The sequence below is a fragment of the Callithrix jacchus genome, chromosome 8 (genome assembly GCF_049354715.1).
Source record: "Callithrix jacchus isolate 240 chromosome 8, calJac240_pri, whole genome shotgun sequence".
Lineage (NCBI taxonomy): Eukaryota > Metazoa > Chordata > Mammalia > Primates > Cebidae > Callithrix > Callithrix jacchus.
The window spans coordinates 25755412-25778002 of NC_133509.1; the positions used below are offsets into that span (position 1 = coordinate 25755412).

A 22591-nucleotide genomic window follows, 5' to 3' on the forward strand; every position below is an offset into this window, starting at 1 on the left:
GGCCTTCCAAATCAGACTCTTCGGGAAAGGCTCAGCAATCTGTGTTTTAATAAGACCTGTGGGTCTTCCCGATGCAGGATGAAGCTTGAAAACCACTTGGCCACTCAGTGTGGTTGGTCCATGGACCAGCACCATAAGATGAGATGACGCTGAGAGTTTGTTACAAATGCAGACTCTCAGGCCTGGCCCCAGACCTACTGAGTTTGCAGTTTAACAAGACCCCTAGGGGAGGGTCCCATGCACCTTATAATTTGACAAGGGTTTCACCTGAGCTCCACTGATCTGGGATTCTTTGGTTTGAGTGTGAATGGTTCTGTGTCTAAGTCTAGGGACAAATAGACACAGATGGCAATGGGGAAGTAGGCCACCCAGTTCCAGACATAGGCAAAGGCTGTCCTCAGTTCTCATGAATATAGACTGCTGCCAGAAAATGTCACCAAGAAAAATAATGGCTTCACTGAGCCTGCAAAGGTGCCCAGCCTAGACATTGTGCAGAAAGCAGATTGCAAAGGCAACAAGACAAACAGCCCGACGGTGCTATTCATATTCCACGGGAGACAGCTGGAGCCCCTGAGATGCAGGCAGGCTCCCAGCCCTCTGTGATGTGGAGATGATTTAAGAAGATGCAGCCGAGGGTGGCCGTGAGCAAGTGAAAAACCCACCGAGACACTCCTGAGAAGGAAAAGCTGCTGAGACAGGAGGCTGGACCCATCCCCGCTGCCCACAATGACCTGGGATTCTCATCCTTTCCAGGGAAACTGGTGGGCAGCATTGATGAATGACAGGAGGGGACCTTGCCTCCAAGGCTCCAAGGCCAAATAAGAATGGCTTTACCTTCTTGATGCCAGAAAGAATTCCCATTTCTCCCACTTCCCTGATGGCTTCCTGGTGCTTGTGACTCTACCATACTAGCTTTTCTGTTCCCCCCAATAATAGCTGCTAATTAATATTTAGTGAGGTTTTATCAAGTGCCAGGCTCTTGAGCTAAGCACCTTTTATGTACTTTTTTCTTTTCTTTTTAATTTTTTTTCTTTTTTAAATATGGGGTTTCATCACGATGGTCAGGCTGGTCTTGAACTCCTGACCTCAGGTGATCCACCCACCTCAGCCTCCCAGAGTGCTGGGATTACAGGTGTGAGCCACTGCACCCGGTGTATGTACTTTTTTCATGTAATCCTCTCAACAATTCTAGGAAGATACTACTATCTTCAGTATTTACTAATAGTAAATACAGTATTTCCTAAATACTAAAAACATTTCTTATTCTACAGATGAAAATTGAGAGTAGAGGTTGGTAAGTAGCTGTCCAAAGTCAGCTAGATAGAAAGAAGACATCCTGACCCCAGGTTCTCCAGCCAGCCACTGTCTTTATTCCTCAGTGTGGTCCTTAGACCAGCAGCCATAGCACTATTTGGGGCTTGTGAATGCAAAGACTCTCAGGCCCCGCCCAGACTTGCAAAATCACACTCAGCATTTTATTTTTATTTATTTATTTTTTTGAGACGGAGTCTTGCTGGAGTGCAGTGGCGCAATCTCGGCTCATTGCAACCTCCACCTCCTGGCTTCAAGTGATTCTTCCGCCTTGGCCTCCCAGTAGTTGGGACCACAGGTGTGTGCCAAGACGCCGGGCCAATTTTTTTTGTATTTTTAGTAGAAACAGGGTTTCATTGTGTTGGCCAGGATGGTCTCGCTCTCTTGACCTCGTGATCCGCCCACCTCAGCCTCCCAAAGTGCTGGGATTACAGACGTGAGGCACCGCGCCCGGCCCAGACTCAGCATTTTAAACACAATCCCCCAGAGTTGGTATGCACATTGCAGTTTGAGAAACGTGCCTGGTTCTAAGCGCTTCCTTCCCTTGCAAGATGCAAATCCCTCTTGCCTGCGGAACACAGCTGATGTCAGTCAGAGATACTTCAACAGGAATGAGTTTCAGTTCTTCTCTGGGAAGCAGGATGTTAGGAACCCAGCGGGGCCACCAGGCTGTTGAGGGACAGAAGGAAGTGGAAGGGAGAGAAAAAGAAAAGTGTGTGCCTTTGTAATTGCCATCATCAGAAACAGGTTGGCCTAGAAATCCGTATCCCAAGGTGAAGCAATGCATGCTTTTTCCTGCATGTTGCAGAGCTGGGAGAACAGACAGCTTGGGTAGACAGCAATGAGAAACAGCTGCAAGGAGGCATTTCTGGGTGTTATTTCCCCTAGGCCCCAGCATCCTTACCTAGGTGGGTAAGGGTAATGAGTCCACCTGCCTACCTCACAGGAGTGCCTTGAGAACCATCAGAGTGGGAAAGGCTTTGCAAAGTTCAGAGCAGGAACCAGGTCTAGGTGCAATCCTCATTACTAGGTGGGTCAGTTGCTTGATCCCCCCTATGCCCAGCAAAGCCACCTCATGAATCCCCTTGCTGGAAAGCCAGATCCAGCTCCCTCTGCTTCCATGCATGCCTGCCTGCCTGATCCCTCCTACTGCCACTCCCCTGCTGCTCTGCACGCTAGCCTGGGAGCATTCAGGGGCCCGTGGTCTTGTTTTCTATCCCAGTGCTAAAAAGGCTCTGCTCATTCACGACTCTGCTGTTTCTAAAGGAGCATGGTACTTTCAAGGCCTTTGAAAACCATGCCTATGTCATTTGTGATCACTGAATCACAGACAGGATTCCAAATGGACATGAGAGATCAGAGACTCGTCCAGGCGCAGTGGCTCATTCCTGTAATTCCAAGCACTTTGGGAGGCTGAGGCAGGTGGATCACTTGAAGGCAGGAGTTCAAGACCTGCAACATGGTGAAACCCCTTCTGTACATAGAATAATAATAAAAATAATTTTTAAAAAAGAGTTCAGCCTCATCAGGATATAAGTCCCAGCTCTCGCTCTCCTCTTCATTAGCCACGTGATCCTGGATGAGTTTCTTAACTTCCCTGCAACTCAGTTTTCTTATTTGTAATGCGGGTATAGTAACAGTCCCTAGTTAGGCCAGGCAAGGTGGCTCATGCCTATAATCCCAGCACTTTGGGAGGCAGTGGTGGGCAGATCACCTGAGGTCAGGAGTTCGAGACCAGCCTGACCAATATGGAGAAACCCCATCTCTACTAAAAAAATAAATAAATAAATAACACAACATTAGCTGGGTGTGGTGGCACATGCCTGTAATCCCAGCTACTTGGGAGGCTGAGGCAGGAAAATCACTTGAACCCAGGAGGTGGAGGTTGCTGTGAGCCGAGATCATACCATTGTACTCCAGCCTGGACAACGAGCAAAACCCCGTCTTAAAAAAAAAAAAAATCCCTAATTTACAAGATTTACAGGATTACTGAAAATACTCAATTTAAGAAAAACTAAATTAAACAAATACTAATTTATTAAATCACTTAGTGAGTGCCTGCATTTAGTTGACACTCAAGAGTGTTAGCTATTATTAAACCATATTCAAGGTGGCTCATGCCTGTAATCCTAGCACTTTTGAAGGCCCAGGCAGGCAGATCATCTGAGGTCTGGAGTTTGAGACCAGCCTGGCCAACATGGCAAAATCCCATCCCTAATAAAAATACAAAAATTAGTCAGATGTGGTGGCGTATGCCTGTAGTCCCAGCTACTCAGGAGGCTGAGGCAGGAGAATCACTTGAACCTAGGAGGCAGAGGTTGCAATGAGTCAAGATCCCTCCATTGCACTCCAGCCTGGGCAACAGAGTGAGACTCCATCTCAAAAAACAAAACAGGCCAGGCGCGGTGGCTCACGCCTGCAATCCTAGCACTTTGGGAGGCCGAGGTGGGTGGATCACCTGAGGTCAGGAGTTCAAGACCAGTCTGGCCATCATGTTGAAACCCCATCTTTAAAAAAAAAACAGTATCTGAAATACTTAAGACATAGTCATTGTGAGACACAGCCCTGATTTAAGAGATGTTAAAATGGTATAATTCACCCAACAGAAAAAGGGTTCCAAAGCCAAAGATGTTAGGGAGGCACCTTTCCCGTGAGATGTTTCAGAGCTTTTAAAGGGTGCCTTTCAATGTGTGCTCAAGGTAGTTAGCACATTCGATAAGAACTCAGACTGAGTAGACAACGGAAGCTCTTTTCCATGAAATAGCTCAAGAGTTCTGTGACATCGGTTTGGGGAGTGCTAATCTAGTCCTATACTCTAATTTCATAGATGGGGGAACTGAGGCCAGAGAGAGGAGGAGACTTCCTGAAGTTACTTAGGGGGTTAAGTGGTGAAGATTAGGCTACTGAACAGCGGAACTAGAGCTCCCTCCACTAACCCGCCTTTCCTCCCAGCTAACCTGTTACCTACAACACTTGGTAGTTTCCAAAGACCTTCCTGCTGTGTGCTCACACTAACCCCCAGGGATCCCAGGGAAGGGACTGTCCCCACTGTACAGATGCAGTTGCCAGCCCACTGAGCAATGGGGTAGAAGCAGGACCCAGGTCTGAATCCTGGACTTCCTGCTGAGTTTTTTTAATACTTGAAAAACCGTGACTCGGAGAGGAGGAGGTACATGACTGGGAGTGAGCAGGTGAGCCAGAAGGGCTCAAAAAGCGTGGGTCAAGAGGTGGTCCCAGTGCCGAAGAGGGCCAAAACAGGCAGAGTTCACCTCCTGAAGCAGTCTTGCTAGGTCAGCCTCAGCTTCTGCCCTGATAGGCAGAGACAGAGACCACCCGCTAGGTACCCTACCAATCCGTGATAATGCATCAGGGTGGGGGAGGGACCAGAGCTGCTGTTCAAGGCTCTCATTTCACACCTGCCCACATGCAGAGCCTCGTGGACCAGAGGGCAGACCTCCAGCTTCAGCATTATTGCACCGCTCAGGAACATCTACAGGGACCTGCTGTGCAAACTTCAGACCACGTTGATGAAATCCACTGGGAAGTCTTTTCATCACAGCAGTTAATCTGATGACTGCTTTGTTTTAAGAGCAGTCTTTGTTTCGCTGGCTAAAGTGACTTACTATGGGGGTTGTTAGGCAATTCATCAACGTCTAAATCTCGATATGTTTGTGGTCAAACATGACTGTTCTCACAGACGGAGCGACGCTCAGCCTTTTCCCCTCTGAGACACACATGATGGATGACATTTGCTCACTTGCTTGACCCAACCCCAGTAGGAACAGACTTACTTGGATTCATACAAATTTCTTAAAATGGCAATGTCAAGTGTTGGTAAGGGTGTGGAAAAAGCTAACTTTTATGCATTGTTGGTGGGAGTGTAAACTGATATAGACCTAACAGAGAACAACTTGGCAGCATCTGATGAAATGGAACATTTAATTTCAATTACATTCCCTATAAGCCTACAATTCCATATACCCATGAGAAGTTCAGTGTGCACACAAGCAAACATATCCAAGGATGTTCACTGCAGATGTTGGTAATTATGCAGAACTGGAAACAACTCAGAAGTCCGCCGATAGGAGAATGATGAGGTAAAATGTGGCATAATTTTACAATGGAATATTTCACAGCAATTAAAAGGAATTAATTAAAGCTGTTTGTGTCATTATGGATAGATCTCAAATGTACTGTTGAGTGAAAACAGAACTGTATCATGCAAAATTAAAATTCTGTTTATGGCTGGGCATGGTGGCTCATGCCTGTAATCCCAGTACTTTAGGAGGCCAAGGCAGGCAGATCACCTGAGATCAGGAGTTCAAGATCAGCCTGGTCAAAGTGGCATATATATATATATATATATATATATATATATATATTTTTTTTTTTTTTTTTTTTTTTTTTTGAGAAGGAGTCTTGCTCTGTCTCCCAGGTTGGAGTACAGTGGCGCAATCTTGGCTCACCGCAACTGAAGCGGGAGTCTCCTGCTTCAGCCTCCTGAGTAGCTTGGATTACAGGCGCCTGCCACCCCACTCAGTTAATTTTTGTATTTTTAGTAGCGATGGGGTTTCACAATGTTGGCCAGGCTGGTTTCAAACTCCTGACCTCGTGATCCACCCCCCTCGGCCTCCCAAAGTGCTGGGATTACAAGTGTGAGCCACTGCATCCAGCCTATGTGTTTTCAAACAAAAATCAGCTCTGTGTATTTATCGTTGATTAATATAAATTTATAAAGTTGAAAGCATGAAACACACTGGAAGGATATGTACTCTATTCATGATAGTGATCGTCCCTGAGAAGGGAACAGAGTGGAGCTGGGGTGGGAAGATTGCTTGAGCCCAGAAAGCAAAGGTTTCAGTGAGCTGACATCATGCCACTGCCTGGGTGAGAGAGTGAGACCCTGTCTTGAGGCAAAAAACAAGGAGTGAAATGGGTCTGAAGGACAAAGGAGTCGTATTTAATGCTTTCTCTGTGAGGTTGTGTCATGTCAGACATGGCCGATGCATCTCCCAGACTCTCTTGGTCTCACTTGTCTCCTGAACCCTTGACCACTGGCTCTGCCTCAGCCACTACCACGACAGCCAGCTCTCTGCAGGTCTATGTGGCTGCACGGGAGGCTGATGAGCCGTATGACCAGAGTCTCGGGTTCTTCCCATAATTTCTAGACTTGAATGAAACACTCTGCGTCAAGGTCTGAGATCTGGCTTCCCCAAGGGGCCAGGTATAACGCAGTCATTCTCAACCGGAGTGATTTTCCCTCACAGGGGATGTTTGGCAATGTCTAGAGATGTTTTTGGTTGCTACACCTGGGTAACAGGTGCTACTGGCATCCAGTGGATACAGGTCGGGGATGCTGCTAAACACAGAACAGTCCCTTCAACAGAGAGTCATTCATCTGGTACTAAATGTCTGTAGTGCTGAGACTGAGAAACTCTGCTGCAGTAATTAAGAAAAAGACTCTCGCCAGGCGCGGTGGCTCATGCCTGTAATCCCAGCACTTTGGGAGGCTGAGGCGGGCGGATCACCTGAGGTTGGGAGTTGGAGACCAGCCTGACCAACATGGCGAAACCCTGCCTCTACTTAAAATACAAAGATCAGCTAGGCACGGCAGTGCGCGCCTGTAATCTCAGCTACACAGGAGGGTGAGGCAGGAGAATGGCTTGAACCTGGGAGGCAGAGGTTGCAATGAGCAGAGATCGTGCCACTGAACTCCAGCCTGGGTGACAGAGCAAGACTCAGTCTCATAAATAAATAAATAAATAAATCACACTTGGACATTTTCACATTTTGAATCTCTGAACGAAGGATGCGTCTTGCAATCATGGTTGGCATGTGGACATCAGATACAGCTGTCACACATATATAAACCTTGGGGAGGCTGGCTGATTTGTGAGGAAAGCCTGGAGACAATAGGAAAGAGCCCTTATAAGAAATGGTGCGTGATGGCCGGGCGCGGTGGCTCACGCCTGTAATCCCAGCACTTTGGGAGGCTGAGGTGGGCAGATCACCTGAGGTCAGGAGTTCGAGACCAGCCTGACCAATATGGTGAAACCCCATCTTTAAAAGAAAAAAAGGCCTGCCGTTTCCATGGAGAGAGGCTGAGGCAGCCGAGCTTCGGGCGGAGGCACCAGGGCGCTGGGACGGCAAAGATGTCGGCTTCCTTAGTCCCGGCAACTGTCCCGGCTGTGAGCAAGAGGAAGCTACAGCCCACCCGGGCTACTCTCACCCTGACACCTGCAGCCGTAAACAAGATAAAGCAGCTTCTTAAAGATAAACCTGAGCATGTAGGTGTAAAAGGTGGTGTCCGAACCAGGGGCTGTAATGGCCTTTCTTATACTCCAGAATATACAAAGACAAAAGGAGATTCTGAGGAAGAAGTTATTCAAGATGGAGTCAGAGTATTCATTGAAAAGAAAGCACAGCTAACACTTTTAGGAATAGAAATGGACTATGTTGAAGACAAATTATCCAGTGAGTTTGTGTTCAATAACCCAAACATCAAAGGAACTTGTGGCTGTGGAGGAAGCTTTCATATTTGAAATCTCAGGACTCTTCTGGCTGGAGGTTCCAGGAAAGCTGGTGGAAGCCTTGGGGCTCACTGCATAAATCACGTGACAGTCACATGCTTAATGTATGGCTGCCTTGTAAGAAAAATAAAGTGATGCATTTTGAAAATGAAGCCAATGTTAGATCCAGAAGAAATAATCTTTATATTCTCTGTAGGGAAGAGAAAATGAGAAGCCATCACTGTCTTTGGATCATTTAGATCTCTTGCATCCTTTGTTTTAGAACCAGTTTTATTAATTGACTTCCTGGGCACCTGTTCCTTCATTTCCTGAACCGTGTGCTTAGACCTCTATTGAATGGCTTGAACATGCTTCTCCCTCAGCATTTCTCCCAACCAGATAAGTTGTTGGGGTCCGGCACGTCTGCCGGGGGACTACCGACCTGCAGGAGTCCCCAAGACCGCCAACATAGATGTCTCGTTCAACCTGAGGGAGAGAGTGCGCGGAAGTGAAAGAAAATGGAAGTGAAAGAAAATAGAAAAGCGGAGTCTGGAGGGCTGGCTTAGGCTACGTCCAAGCAGCAATTTTATTTTTGCAATGTTTCCTTATATACTTTTCTGAAGTCAAAGTTGTTTACACCAGATCAACGTACTTAAGTTACAGTAAGCAAGTTACCCCACTAAGTTATGCCCAGTAAGTAAGTTAATCCCATTAAGTAGGTTACGCCCAGTAAGTAGGTTACTTTCAGTAATTAGGTTACGCCCAATAGATCAATGTAAGTAAGTTACAGTCACGCCCTGTAAGCTATGGTAAGTAAGTTATAGTTACACCCAGTAAGTTACGGTAAGTAAGTTACCAAGTGTAAATACTTAAGTTAATATTTTACAATGAAGGTAACAAGGGTCCAAAATGAACACAATCAAGCAATAAACCATAAGAAGCCGAAAGTGGACACATTGACTCCCAAGTCTTCATATTCATAAAGTAATGTCTGTTAACTATTTAGAATAACATAGTCCCTCTCTCAGTTCCTGCTTTCCCTCAGCTCGACTCCCCCAACCGGGGATCTGTGTCCGGGCTCAAGCTCACCGTATGGCGAGGCCCATTTCCCAGGGGCCTCACACGGGAGTGATCCCCACAGATTCCCTCAATAAGTGACTCCTAAAATCAGAGACAGGACATCCTGACTGCTGGTAATAACGTGGTGGTGCATTGTTTCTTCCACCCAAACTTAACATAGACTCTTTATGCATTTTCATCAAAAATTTCATTGTCAGATGCCTCGTTGTGTACCCTTTAATAGTACCGGGCAAAGATTTTCTTCAACTATAGTACAGATTAGTTCTGAATGTGGCATCTTAAGGTGAGAAAGACGTCATCCACCTGTTTTTTAATCCATTTCTTTTGCCACCCTATTTGTCTGCTCAGAGGTGGGATCTCGGGCTGCCTTTGATTCTTCTAGTTGAGGGGTCTCTTAAAGCCATCTAGCCCATCTCCCTCAGTTCCCTATGTGAGGAAGCAAAACCCCAGGGGAAGCCAAACGGCTCCTGTCCACCCCATTCCACAGGCCGGGGGAGAGCAGGGACTCTACCCCCACCTTCCCTTCCTTGTAGGTGACACATGCTCTGCCCTCTGAGGCAATGGGTAAAGGCAAATGATCTGACTTCTTTATCTGGTTGACATTTTGATAGAATTTCTTTATAATTTGATGGAGATCATATTATTTTTATTTGATTTTATTTTGAGTGGGAAGAATTTAAAAACCCTTTTATGTGAATTACCACCTTGTTTCTTTACCTTACAAACAGTGGTTTGTAGCAGAGAAGACACTATAGCAGCACAGAATTGTGCTTTTGGAATGTGGTCCTCATTGTGCAGGAGAACATAAGGATCTTTTCTTAAAATTCCCAGTGTGCATATACTTTCTGGTTCCTCAGTCTGGTTGCTAAAGTTCTTAATATTTTAGCCTAACATTTTTATTACCAACTTTTCTTTAAACATGTTCTTTTTGTGACTTAGTTACTGATTTTCCTGGATCTGACATATTGAGTATTCTATGAGATGACATCAATGCTTTTTTTTGAAAGCTGATTCTCATTAATTCAAGTAGCTGAGTTCCTTATGTTTCTTTTATTCACTAAAGTAGCTGGCGTAAAACATGCCAAAACCTAGAGTGGTATTTTGATGTAAATGCTCATGAGTTTGTATCAATAATATAATCGTTGACCCACTTACAATTTGTGCAATACTGTATGTATGTAGAGATTGAGTTGTCAATTAAAAAAAAAAGTGGCCTCTTTGTGATGATAAAAAAAAAGAAAGAAAGAAATGGTGCATCGCTTACACACTGTTGATGGCTTGGAGGGTGATACTGATGGTAGCAGGGGTCCTCCGGAGCAGCCGTTGTGCCAGACACTGCAGAGAGGGTACTGGGAGGAGGCGGTCGCCCTCCCAACCCCCACCACTGCAGCCCACTGCCCTGATGGGCGATGAGGCCAGGCCAGGTCACCTGGTGGTGGGGGAGTAGCACCTTCTGGCAGAGAGGGGCCGGGAGAGGGAGCTGGGTCTGGGCGGTGCTGCACTCGAGCAAGGATGTAGGGACTGGGCAGGGAGCACCGAGCTGGGGCCCTGGTTTAGGGACCTGGGGCTGGAAGTGGGAGGGGCGCTGAGTCCCTGGGGTCTGCCCTGCCTCAGGGTGACAACTGAGCCTGACACTCTTGTTGGCTGGGCTGACCCTGAGCACCGGGGCAACATGGAGGAGCTTGTGGCCATGTCATCTCTGTCCTGGATGCTCATGGGGGCCCAGCAAGGACGTGAGGGAGGGTCCTCCAGGCTGTGAGGGGAGGCGGGTGGGGCTGCATGCACCACAGAGCCGGCAGGACTGGGAGCAGGCAGCAGCCCAGCCCTCCCAAGTGCAGCTGCCGCTGCCCAAGTGGGTTTGTGGACCCAGGCCTCTGTGTGTTCTTGGGGGCCTGGGAAGGCCCCACACTGCCCTTGCAGGCGGGCAAGTGCTTCCTTCCACTGCCTGGCCTCTCCCCACTGCTGGTACCTGCTCCAATCCCAGAGTGAGGTTGGGCCTGTTGCCTTGGTCCCCTCTGGACTTTGGACAATGAGGGGGGATCGAGGGGCTGAGGGTGGCTCAGTGCTGGCTGGAAGGTGCCCCTTGGCAAAATCAGCCTGGATGCCATGGTCAGTGCAGCAGGCAGATGGGCTCCTGGGTGGGGGAGGGGGACAGGGCCCCAGTGAAGCTCCACTTTGAGGCCTGGGAGGGTCTGAAGGTTGGGGGCTGGGCTGCCAATCCCACAGACCAGAGTGGGTACTAGTGGTGTCTTTTCCATCCTGTCTGTGGCCATGGACCAATTGGTGCTTACTTCCTCCCCTCTGGGATCCATAAAAACCCCAGACTCAGCCAGACCACAGCAGAGGACACAGGGGTGATTGGACTACCAGCTGGAGAGAGGAGGTACCCTCTCAGCTGAGAGCTGCAGAGGGGATGACCAGCTGCAGAGAGAAGCTATCCTCTCTGCTAGGGGCAGAATACCCCTCTGGACACCCTGGCTACAGAGCAGGGTCTTCTCTGAGTTGTTATCTTGCTCAATAAAGTGCCCCTTTGTCTTGCTCACCCTCCACTTCTCTGACTATGTCATTCTTGGTTGCAGGACAAGAATGTAGGACTGTAGGTCAAGAACTCAGGACCCACACAACAGGAGGCTCAAAGAGCTGCTGTAACACAAACAAGTCTGAAACATGCCCCTTGCTTCCCACGTTGCAGGCAAAGAGCTGTGACCCCTTGGGGAGTCCAGACCTGGGAGCTCCCTGAGCCAAGGCTGTTACTCCCTCTTTGGGGCCCTGTGGTTCCTGGCATCTCCAAGTTTCAAGGTGCTGCCATATTTCCTGGTGCCAGCTCGGGAAGCTGCTTGCAGTGCACCTGGTCCAGCTGCAGCCTTGCAGAGAGCTGGCACTTATGCCAGCACCTGGAGCTGTCTACCCCATGGCAGCTTGTGTCTGACTGCACCGTGACCGGACCCCATGCTTGCCCAGCTCGCTCACACACCCCTCACTGCTCCATGCCTGACTCCATCTCTCTTGGAGGTGTGGGATCCAGGCCGGTAGTGTGAGCTGAGTGCCACCTTACACTCTGAGTGGGTAGAACGAGCCCAGCAGCCCAAGCAAAACTTGGGCAAAGGTACTATTGGCCACAGGTTTCTCAGAAAAGTGCCCATAAGTTTGCATGCATTGAAGTACAAAGAAAGAAAAAAATGTTTTTTAAACTGATTCAAAAAAGTTGCACCCTTCTGAGGTGAATTTATTCTGTTTACATTTTCCCTTTTACATATGTATAAAAGTGATATTATTAAATATCAACTTGTCACGTTTTTTCTCTCTCTTTTTTTTTATTTTTTGAGATGAAGTCTCACTCTGTCACCCAGGCTGGAGTGCAGTGGTGTGATCTTGGCTCACTGCAACCATCAACTCCCTTGTTGAAGCAATTCTCCTGCCTCAGCCTCACAAGTGGCTGGAATTACAGGTGCCTACCACTGTGCCCAGCTAATTTTTGTAGTTTTAGTAGAGATGGGGTTTCACCATGTTGGCCAGAATGTTCTTGATCTCCTGACCTCGGGATCCGCCTGCCTCGGCCTCCCAAACTGTTGAGATTACAAGCGTAAGCCACTGCACCCGACCAAGTCAGAGCTTTTTGATATATATATTTCTTTTTTTAAAAAATAGAGACGGGATTTCACCATGTTGGCCAGGATGGTCTCGATCTCTTGACCTCATGATCTGCCCGCCTTGGCCTCCCAAAGTGCTGGGGTTACAGGCGTTAGCCACGGCACTCAGCAATATGTATCTTTCTTATCTACAGAGTGATAGTATCCATCTTTTTTAGATAAGAAAAGCTTATGCAGGCCGGGCGCAGTGGCTCAAGCCTGTAATCCCAGCACTTTGGGAGGCCGAGGAGGGCGGATCACCAGGTCAAGAGATCAAGACCATCCTGGCCAACATGGTGAAACCCCGTCTCTACTAAAAATACAAAAATTAGCTAATTTTTGTATTTTTAGTAGAGTGTGGTGTATTTTTAGTAGGGTGTGGTGGTGCGCACCTGTAGTCCCAGCTACTTGGGAGGCTGAGGCAGAAGAATTGCTTGAACCCGGGAGGTGGAGGTTGCAGTGAGCCGAGATTGTGCCACTGTACTCCAGCCTGGCGCCTGGCAACAGAGAGAGACTCTGTCTCAAAAAAAAAAACAACAAAAAGCTTATGCAATAGTTTAATTCACAATGTTTCTTTTTATAATGGTACGTAAAATAATGGCACCTTGCTATTCTTTCCGGAGTCCAAATTAGTTGCACACATTCTCTCATCTAATCCTCTTGACAGCCGTATAATGCATGTGTTGTGATTGATCGTTCATACTTTGATAATGAATAAACTAGGGCTCAAAGATGTGGAGTAACTTGCTCAAAGAAGTGGAGTAACTTGCCCAAAGTCAACATCTGGTAAGCAGAGCCAGGACTCAAACCCAGTTTATGTGAACTTCAGAGCCTTGGTGCCCAAGCCTTTCATCCTGGTGCAGAGCTAGAGTCAAAACCTGTATCCTTTTTTCCAGGCACTGGCAATCTAGGGCATGAACAGTAATGACAAAAGACAGCTGGGACAATAGTCAGCAATGTATGGACTAGCCTTTCCTCACCACTGCCTCCCTCATTTCTCGGCGCCACCAAGTTTGCCCCCGCCCAGCTCACCCATCCAGCCCAATCAGAGAATGCAGCCAGAGCGGTGGTCAACGTGGAGTGCCACCTTTGAGAGAGGTGAACTTCTCTGAGCTTCCCTAAGGAAATATAGTTCATGTACTACGACAGCTGCGAGGGGCTTAAAAGGATGGAGATGTTTTATAAACTGTGGGTAAAAATTCCCATGTGTTCCCAGGACGAACCACCCCTTTGGAATTTTTCATGTATCCCTTTAGAGAATATAGTTCTGTCCCTGCAGATTCCAGCAAATTGTGGAGCAAAACACAGTCGTTTTAACCAAACATCCAAAGGCAAAGTATTCAACAGCATCATCAGTGTGCAAATATAACAGTTGAATTAAATTAGGAAGCCCAGCAGATGTATCCTATTAGCATTATCAAGACTTAACTCCTGCGGCTCCTTTCCAGCAATGTAAGCCTTCTGCAGTCTCCCTGCACATGGGTAAGTGGAAAACTTGGCTGATTGGCAAGGGGCAGGGAGATGGTGAACATCACCCTGGGAATCAGCAGACCTGTGTTCAGGTGTTAAAACGTGTGTGACCTTGCCTAAGTCATGTGATTGTCTATGCCTCATTTCCCTTCCTTTAAAACGTGTGCCTTGTGTTTCTGAAAGTAAATGGGAGCTCTCCTTTACTCTCTCCCTTAACCCTGTGAAATCTGGTTTTCATTCTCATCATCTTTCATGGCCTCTGAGCAAGTTCCTCTGCCCTGTTTCTCTCAACGAAGATAACTACTTCCACCTGCCTTTGTAATTTGTTCCGGGGACAAGGAAAGCCTCTTGCTGAGGCTGTTCTGCTCTGCATATGTTGGATAAACGCTTGAAATATGATCTTGTCGCCATCTCCCGCCCTTCCTCGGAACTCAGGACTGAATGGTTGCTCCCTGCATTTTGGGGAGCAGGAGCTTTGCCCTTTGCTTTACTACTTACCTACTCTGATGAACAAGGAGACTGTTTCACAGTCCTGGATTAGTTCCTGCCCTGTTCTCCCACCCAGCTCATGGAAGTCAGCAAGTCCATCCAAGGGTAACACGGAGACCAGAAAAGGGAAGGGATTTTCTCAATGTCCCACAGCAACTGATGGCCAGGCTGAGGTGCGAGTCTTCGTGGTCTGATTCCAATTCAAGTTGGAGTGAGAGAGTGAGAAGATTATGCGCTGTGGCCTCAAGCCAACCAGGACTGAAACCCAGCATTGCCTCTGGCTTGTGTCTCCTCTGCTACCTCGTTCTTAGAATGGAAATCATCATCGTCATCTCATCAGACAGGATAATGTACATGAAGCTCATACAGCCTTGGGATTAAAACCAGCAAAGACCCAAATGACTGTACCTGAGGATTTAAGATAAACGGGGTGTGTTACTGCCTGGCACAAAAGTGTGTGCTAAGGTAAGATACCAAGCAGGACAGTATTTCCCCTTGAAGGACAGTGAAGTCTTCCCATCATTTAAGCTTATGAAATGATGTGGAGCCTTACTTTTTTTTTTTTGAGACAGAGACTTGCTCTGTTGCTAGGCTGGAATGCAGTGGCACAATCTTGGCTCACTGCAACCTCCACCTCCTGGGTTCAAGCAATTCTCCTGCCTCAGCCTCCCGAGTAGCTAGGACTACAGGCGCATGCCACCACACCTGGCTAATGTTTTCGTATTTTTAGTAGAGACGGGGTTTCACCATGTTGGCCAGGATGGTCTCAATCTCTTGATCTTGTGATCCGCCCATCTTGGCCTCCCAAAGTTCTGGGATTACAGGCGTGAGTCACTGTGCCTGGCCCCCTCACTTCTTAAAAAGGAAAAATGCAAATCAAAACTACCCTGGGTATCATATGAAATTATACCTTGACAAAGCTGATTTCCAAAACATTACCCTGAGAATTGTAAAGGGAAACAATCCTTACAACAAGCCAGACATCGTGGTTCATGCCTATAGTTCCAGCTACTTGAGAGGCTGAGGTGGGAGGACTGCTGGATCCCAGGAGTTTGAGGCCAGCCTGGGCAGCATAGCCAGACCCTCTTTAAAAAAATAAAATCCTGGTCAGGCACAGTAGCTCACACCTATATTCCCAACAGTTTGGGGGGCCAAGGCGGGAGGATCACTTGAGGCCAGGAGTTTGAGACTTGCCTGGGTAACATAGTAAGACTCCTTCTCTACAAAAAATAAAAAATTTAGCCAGGCAGGGGTGGTGTGTACCTGTTTTCCCAGCTACTTGGGAAGCTGAGGCAGGAGAATCACCTGAGCCCAGGTGGTCGAGGCTACAATGAGCTACGATCGCATTCCAGCCTGGGTGACAGAGTAAGAACTTGTCTCAAAAAAAAGAATCCTGATAACAGATGGTTATCAAAGGATGTAGGCAAGTGGGAGTATCCAGTGGTACAACCTCTGTGGAAAGCAACTGGGCAGGATTCATCAAAATTAGTAATATATATGCCAGTGCATCCAGCAATTGCATCAGTGGTAGCCAGCTGTGGCCTGCTGGCCCTCAGGTGCTGCGACCACCCAGATTCAATTCGCTGTGGCCAGGAGCGTGGGGCAGGGGCAACGTCACTTAAAACAGGATGGGATTAGCCAGGCTTGGCATGTGCCTGTAGTCCCAGCTACTTGGGATGATGAGAGGGAAGGATCACTTGAGACTGGGAGGCAGAGGTTGCCGTGAGACGAGATTGCACCACTGCACTCCAGCCTAGGTGACAGAGTGAGACCTTATCTAAAAAAAAAAAAGTATAAAGGACATCAGATAAACTATGCATATTTAAGCTTTAGTATAAGTCTTGGATATAATCCCATGAAACCATCATCAGAGTCAGAATATAAACGTATCTATCACCTTTCCATTTACCTGGAGCCTGTTCATGACGTCTTTCTCTTTGTCCTCCAGATAACCATTGATTTACTTTGCTGTACCAGAGAGTACTTTCCATTTTCTGGAATTTTTGGACTGATGTAATAAAGTGTTTCCTCTTACAATCCCTGGGTGCCCTCCTGCATCATGCTTGTTTTGATATTATCAGTGTAGACATATGAGTTGTTCGTTCTTCTTAGGTTGCTGAGAAATATACTCTGCTGTGAAATGTCACTGTATGTTCATTCATCTGTTTATGGATATTTGAGTGGCTTCTTGCTTTTGTGTTGGAAATCAAACAGGTACAGATAAAAAACAAAACGAAATGAAACAGGATGGGGTGTAGATGAGGTAATGTGAGGCCTTTTTAGTATCTTGAGAGGAAATAGTCTGTGCTCCTAGAATTCAGGAGGGGGCCAGAGGTGCAGGTTGGGATGGAGCAGTGCCTGGTGGCCGGGGAACTGGCTTGTAGCCTACAGACCTGCGCTTTCATCATGCCTCTGCTACCTACTAGCTGTGCAGTCTAAGACAAGTCACTTTGTTTCTTTTCTCCGTCTGTAGAGGAAGATGATACCCCCTGCCAGGAAAGGCAGAGGTGAGGATTAAATGAAATCCACACGTGGCCCCTGTGTCAGGCTCAGTGTCTCATGCATGACCAGTGAGTCGATTATTCCTCTCCTATCTGCTATGCTAGCGTTTTTGCTGCCCCAAAATTCTCATGTTGAAACCTAATCACTAATGTGGTGATATAGGAGGTGGGGCTTTTGGGAAGTGATCAAATCATGAAGAATGATGAGGATACCTAGGATTAGTGCCCTTATAAAGAGGTCCCAGGGAGCTGCCTTGTCTTCGTCATTCGTGTGAGGACACAGTGAGAAGGCGATGTCTATGAACCAGAGGGTGAGCTCTCGCCAGACACTGAATGCCTTCATCTTGGGCTTCTCAGCCTCCAGAGCTGAGACAAATACATTTCTGGCCAGACACAGTGGCTCATGCCTGTAACCCCAGCACTTTTGGAGGACAAGGTGGGCAGAATGCTTGAGTTGAGGAGTTCAAGACCAGCCTGGGCACCATAGCAAGACCTCATCTCTATTAAACACACACACACACACACACACACACACACACACACACACACACACACAAATTAACCAGGCTTGGTGACTTGGGCCTGTGATCCTAGCTACTCAGGAGGCCAAGGTGAGAGGATGCTGAATCAGGGAGGCAGAAGTTGCTGTGAGCTGAGATTGCAACACTACACTCCAGCCTGGGCAACACAGCAAGATCCTGTCTCCAAAAAAAAAGAAAAAGAAAAAAGAAGAAGAAGAAAGAAAGGAAAAGAAATACATTTGTTTATCTGTTGTCTAAACTACTCATTTATGGTATTTTGTTATGACAGTTCAAAAGGACTAAGACACTATCTTTGTCCCTTCACCTCTCCCCTGGCCGTTTTAGTTGGGGCCAACACACCCAAACATCACATCCCCAGCAGTTCGGAAGAGTAAACTTCAGGCACATCCAGGAGGCAGGTTCTCACATCCACCCCTGTTCTGTCCTCCCTTCCTTCCCCCACCCTGCTTCCAAATCCCTGGTACGCTGAGTTAACTTAGTCCTTGCCTTGGGCTTCTGAATTTCCCTCACTTCCTGACAAGCCCCCAAAACCCAACCAGCTCTCCAGCATGGTTTTAACTTATCTTACACCTCTGGTGTTGGCTCCTGTCTTTCCCTGATATATGAAAGCTTCCCCCGCCATACAGAAATATAAGAGTGGGGATTTAGCTGCCATCTCTACTGGTCATAGTAACAGCAATGCACTTTAAAAGAAAAACTACTAGCCGGGCACGGTGGCTCATGTCTGTGAGCCCAGAACTTTGGGAGGCCGAGGAGGACGGATCACCTGAGGTCAGGAGTTCGAGACCAGCCTGACCAACGTGGAGAACCCTTGTCTCTACTAAAAATACAAAATTAGCCTGGCGCAGTGGCACATCCCTGTAATTCCAGCTACTTGGGAGGCTGAGGCAGGAGAATCGTTTGAACCTGAGAGGTGGATGTTGCAATGAGCCAGTATCCTGCCACTGCACTCCAGCCTGGGCCACAAAAGTGAAACTCTGTCGAAAAGAAAGAAAGAGAAAGAGAGAGAGAGAGAGAGAGAGAGAGAGAGAGAGAGAGAGGGAGAAGGAAGAAAGCAAGGAAGGAAGGATAAAGAAAGAAAGAAGGAAGGAGGGGAGGGGAGGGGAAGGGAGGAGAGAGGAGGGAAAGAAGGAAGGAAGGAAGGAAGGAAGGAAGGAAGGAAGGAAGGAAGGAAGGAAGGAAAGAAAGAAAGAACAGACTACTGGCCAGGTGTGGTGGCTCACGCCTGTAATCCCAGCACTTTGGAAGGGCGAGGCTGTCAGATAACCTGAGGTCAGGAGTTCAAGACCAGCCTGGCCAACATGGTGAAACCCCATCTCTACTAAAAATTCAAAAATTAGCCAGGCGTGGTGGCACATGCCTGCAATCCCAGCTACTCAGAAATCTGAAGCAGGAGAATCACCTGAGCCTGGGAGATGGAGGTTGCAGTGAGCCAAGATTGTGCCACTGTACTCCAGCCTGGCCAACAGAGCAACATTCTGTCTCAAAAAAAAGAAAAAGAAAAACTGCTTTTTTTTTTTTTTAAGAAACAGTGTCTTGCTCTGTCATCTAGGCTGGAGGGCAGTGGCACCATCATGGCTCACTGCAGCCTTGAACTCCTGGGCTCAAGCAATCCTCCCACATCAGCCTCTCAAGTAGCTGGGTCTCCAGGCACCACTATGCCTGGCTGTTTTTGTTTTTAGTAGAGTGGGGGTTGCCCAGTTTGAACCCAGGAGGTGGGTTCAAACCATGTTGCCCAGTTTGTACTTGAACTCTTGGGCTCAAGTCATCCTTTTGCCTCAGCCTCCCCTCAACCCCAGAACACTTTTTAAAAATACAGCGAGTTCTCACTTAATGTTAGGTTTTTTATAACTCATGACTTTAAGTGAAATAATGTATAAGAAAACCAATTTTACTATAAGCTAATTTTTTTTTTCAGAGACAGCATTTCACCACATTGCCCAGGCTGGTCTCAAGCACTCCGCCTGCCTTGGCCTCCTCAATTGCTGGGATTACAGGCATGAGCCACCATGCCCAGCCAGTATAGGCTAATTAATAGAAATAAGACTTAAGTTCTTATGGCATATTTCTGGTCATTAAAATATCACCAAACCTCTAAATAAAGACCCAAAAAACTTCTAATATTAAACATCAGAATAAATGGAGCTATACATGCATTTAACAAAGAGTAACAAAAACAAGTAGGTAATTACCCCATTTTTGGTGAATCAGTGAGTGACAGCTGTCATAGTTATGGGTTAAATCAAGGAACAGGCCAGGCGCTATGGCCCATGCCTGTAATCTCAACACTTTGGGAGGCCAAGGTGGGTGAATCACCCGAGGTCAGGAGTTCAAGACCAACCTGGCCAACATGGTGAAACCCCATCTCTACTAAAAATACAAAAATTAGCTGGGCGTGGTGGCGCATGCGTATAATCCCAGCTACTTGGGAGGCTGAGGTACAAGAATCGTTTGAACCTGGGAGGTGGAGGCTGCAGTGAGCTGAGGTCATGCCACTACACTCCAGCCTGAGCAACAGAGCAAGACTCTGTCTCAAAAAAAAAATAAAAATAATACATAATAAATTAAAAAAATAAAATCAAGAAACAAATGTTTGCAAAGTAAACATTGTAAGAAGCACCTCCTATCACTATGGAGTTGAAGTTCAAAAAGAATCTCAGATCCGAGAGCTCGCTGAGCGCTTTCGTACCGCAGTATATACGGTTGAACATCTGGATGATCATCACATACTTCATGAATTTTTATTTATTTACTTGTTTGTTTGTTTTATTTATTTTTTTTTTTCCTGAGGCAGAGTCTTGCTCTGTCGCCCAGGCTGGAATGCAGTGGCATGATCTTAGCTCACTGTAACCTCTGCCTCCCGAGTTCAAGCAATTCTCCTGCCTCAGCCTCTGGAGTAGCTGGGATTACAGGTGCCAGCCACCATGCCTGACTATTTTTTGTATTATTAGTAGAGATGGGGTTTCACCATGTTGGCCAGGCTGGTCTTAAACTCCTGACCTTGTGATCCACCCACCTTGGCCTCCCAAAGTGCTGGGATTACAGGTGTGAGCCACCGCGCCCGGACAAATTTTTATTTTAAAATAATATGTATTTATTCATTCATTCATTTTCCAACCTGGTTATTCCAGTTCAGGGTGGCAGGTGGCCAGAATCTATCCTGACCCCTCAGGGTGCAAGGTGGGAACCCACCCTGGACAGAACACCATCTCATTGCAGCGTGTGTGCGCTTCTGCCCCCGCCACACACACACCCACACTCATCCTGAGACAACGTAGATACGCCAATTCACCTCATGCACACATCTTTGGGATGTGTGAGGAAGCCAGAGTGTATGGAGAAAACCCAGGCAGATATACAAAAATGTGCAAATACCATACAGACAGTGGCACCAGGTGGGAATCCATTTTTTTCTCAACATTTTAATGAAACAAAATTGAACAACATTGAACAAAATTACATTATTTGAGGACCTGCTGTAATTATACTCATAGAAAGTTGCCAAACAAATACAGAGAGGTCCTGGTACCCTCCACCCAGCTTCGTCCAATGGTCACATTTTACATAGTGGCAGCACACCTTTTAAATGTGAGTTTGGTGCTTGGAACCATCTAGAAGATGATTTGGTGGTTCAGACCTTGCCACTGCAAATTGCTCCGTCCAATCAACAAACAAAGGCCTGGTCTTCCCCTCCTCCAGGACTTTGTTCACTCATTGGTACTGCCCAGAAAGTAGTTTACTGCCCAGAGACTCAGGCTGGCATAAGCCAAATGGAATTTGCTGGAAAGATAGTTCTGGCTGCACCAGACGAGAGGCTGGGGAGCAGAGCAGGAGGCAGAACAAGGAACGGGCATCCAGCACATCTTGACCAGGTGCCCAGGATGCCCCACAGTAGGGAATGAATGCCCACTCCGTATTTTTTGTTTCTTTCCCCATCCTTTACCATCTCTTTCTGAAGCATTTCCACATCACCCTAGCCAGAAATGACTTTATCCTCCTCTAGTCCACCCCTACAGCCCTTCCCAGCAGTAATTTCTTAGGGCCAAGCTCTTGGTCTTTGATTAGTTCGTAATATTTAATTATAGTCCATAACTGTAATTTCTTGGGGCCAAGGTTTTGGTCTATAATATTTACTGAAAGTGAGAAATCAACAAGACTGTGAATGAATAAATCCTGCCTCAGCGGGCAGTTAATTTTTTTAAACCAAATCCTTTGACATTCACACATAAAACAGAATGAGGATAAAACTGCTCTTTTTCGGTTTTTTACTCCTCTTCTTAATGGGAGTGTTAAAGCAGTCAGTAAGTGAAATTAGGCTTTTGAAATCACTGACAAAGCTTTTAAGGAGCCCATGAACTTGCAAATAACAGCTACAGAAGGTTTTAATTAGCATCGTGTGAAACAAAAGTCACTTGACCTCCAGGTGCCCTTCTTTAAAAAGTGAGATAATGAGACTGGCCACCTGCCTCGCTCACCGAGGTACTGTGTTCATTAATGAGACAGGTGGTGGCAAGGTGCTGGCACCCGTTTGGATGAGAGAAGAAAAAGCTCTCCAAATACAAACTGTCATGATGGTTCTAGCCAAAGATCCTATTACATCTAGACTCCCTCTGGTGACCAATTTAGCTCACTGTATATAATGCATTTTGAATTAATTGGTTTCTATAGCTTCTTAGAAGCCTGGGAGTTGCGGATTGGCTGTGGTTTTTAACTTTGCTAAGACGAGGTGAATGTATTCTCCCCTCAGTGGAAGACAATGAATAGTTGCCCTTGTCATCTCTTCAATGCCAAACTCTCTCCACCTTTACATTGGTGCTTGGCTTGCCTCAACACTTTTTCATTTGGAAACCAGTGCTTTCAGCGCTGCCGAGTAGTTTGGGGAACATCACCATCGCCATCTTCAGATCGCCAAAGGGCAGTTAAATGGAAGCAAGAGTTGATGCATTCTGTTTGGTCGCAGAAAGCGAAGCCAGGACAGGTGAGCATAGGTTTCAGCTCAACATAAAAGAAAACCTCTTCATAGACAGCCTGTCACACAATGGAACAGGCATCTTGTGGAG

The 22591-nt window shown here is 46.9% G+C and overlaps 2 pseudogenes across 1 annotated transcript; one reads left to right on the plus strand and one right to left on the minus strand.

Annotated features, from left to right (window-relative positions):
• Positions 1-3470: 3470 nt before the first annotated feature.
• LOC128928755 (uncharacterized) overlaps positions 3471-22591 on the minus strand; it is a 108809-nt pseudogene continuing 89688 nt past the window's right edge.
• LOC100896859 (iron-sulfur cluster assembly 1 homolog, mitochondrial pseudogene) lies at positions 7437-7989 on the plus strand (annotated as a pseudogene). Its single transcript, XR_013521670.1, has one exon. The product of XR_013521670.1 is annotated as an iron-sulfur cluster assembly 1 homolog, mitochondrial pseudogene (transcript).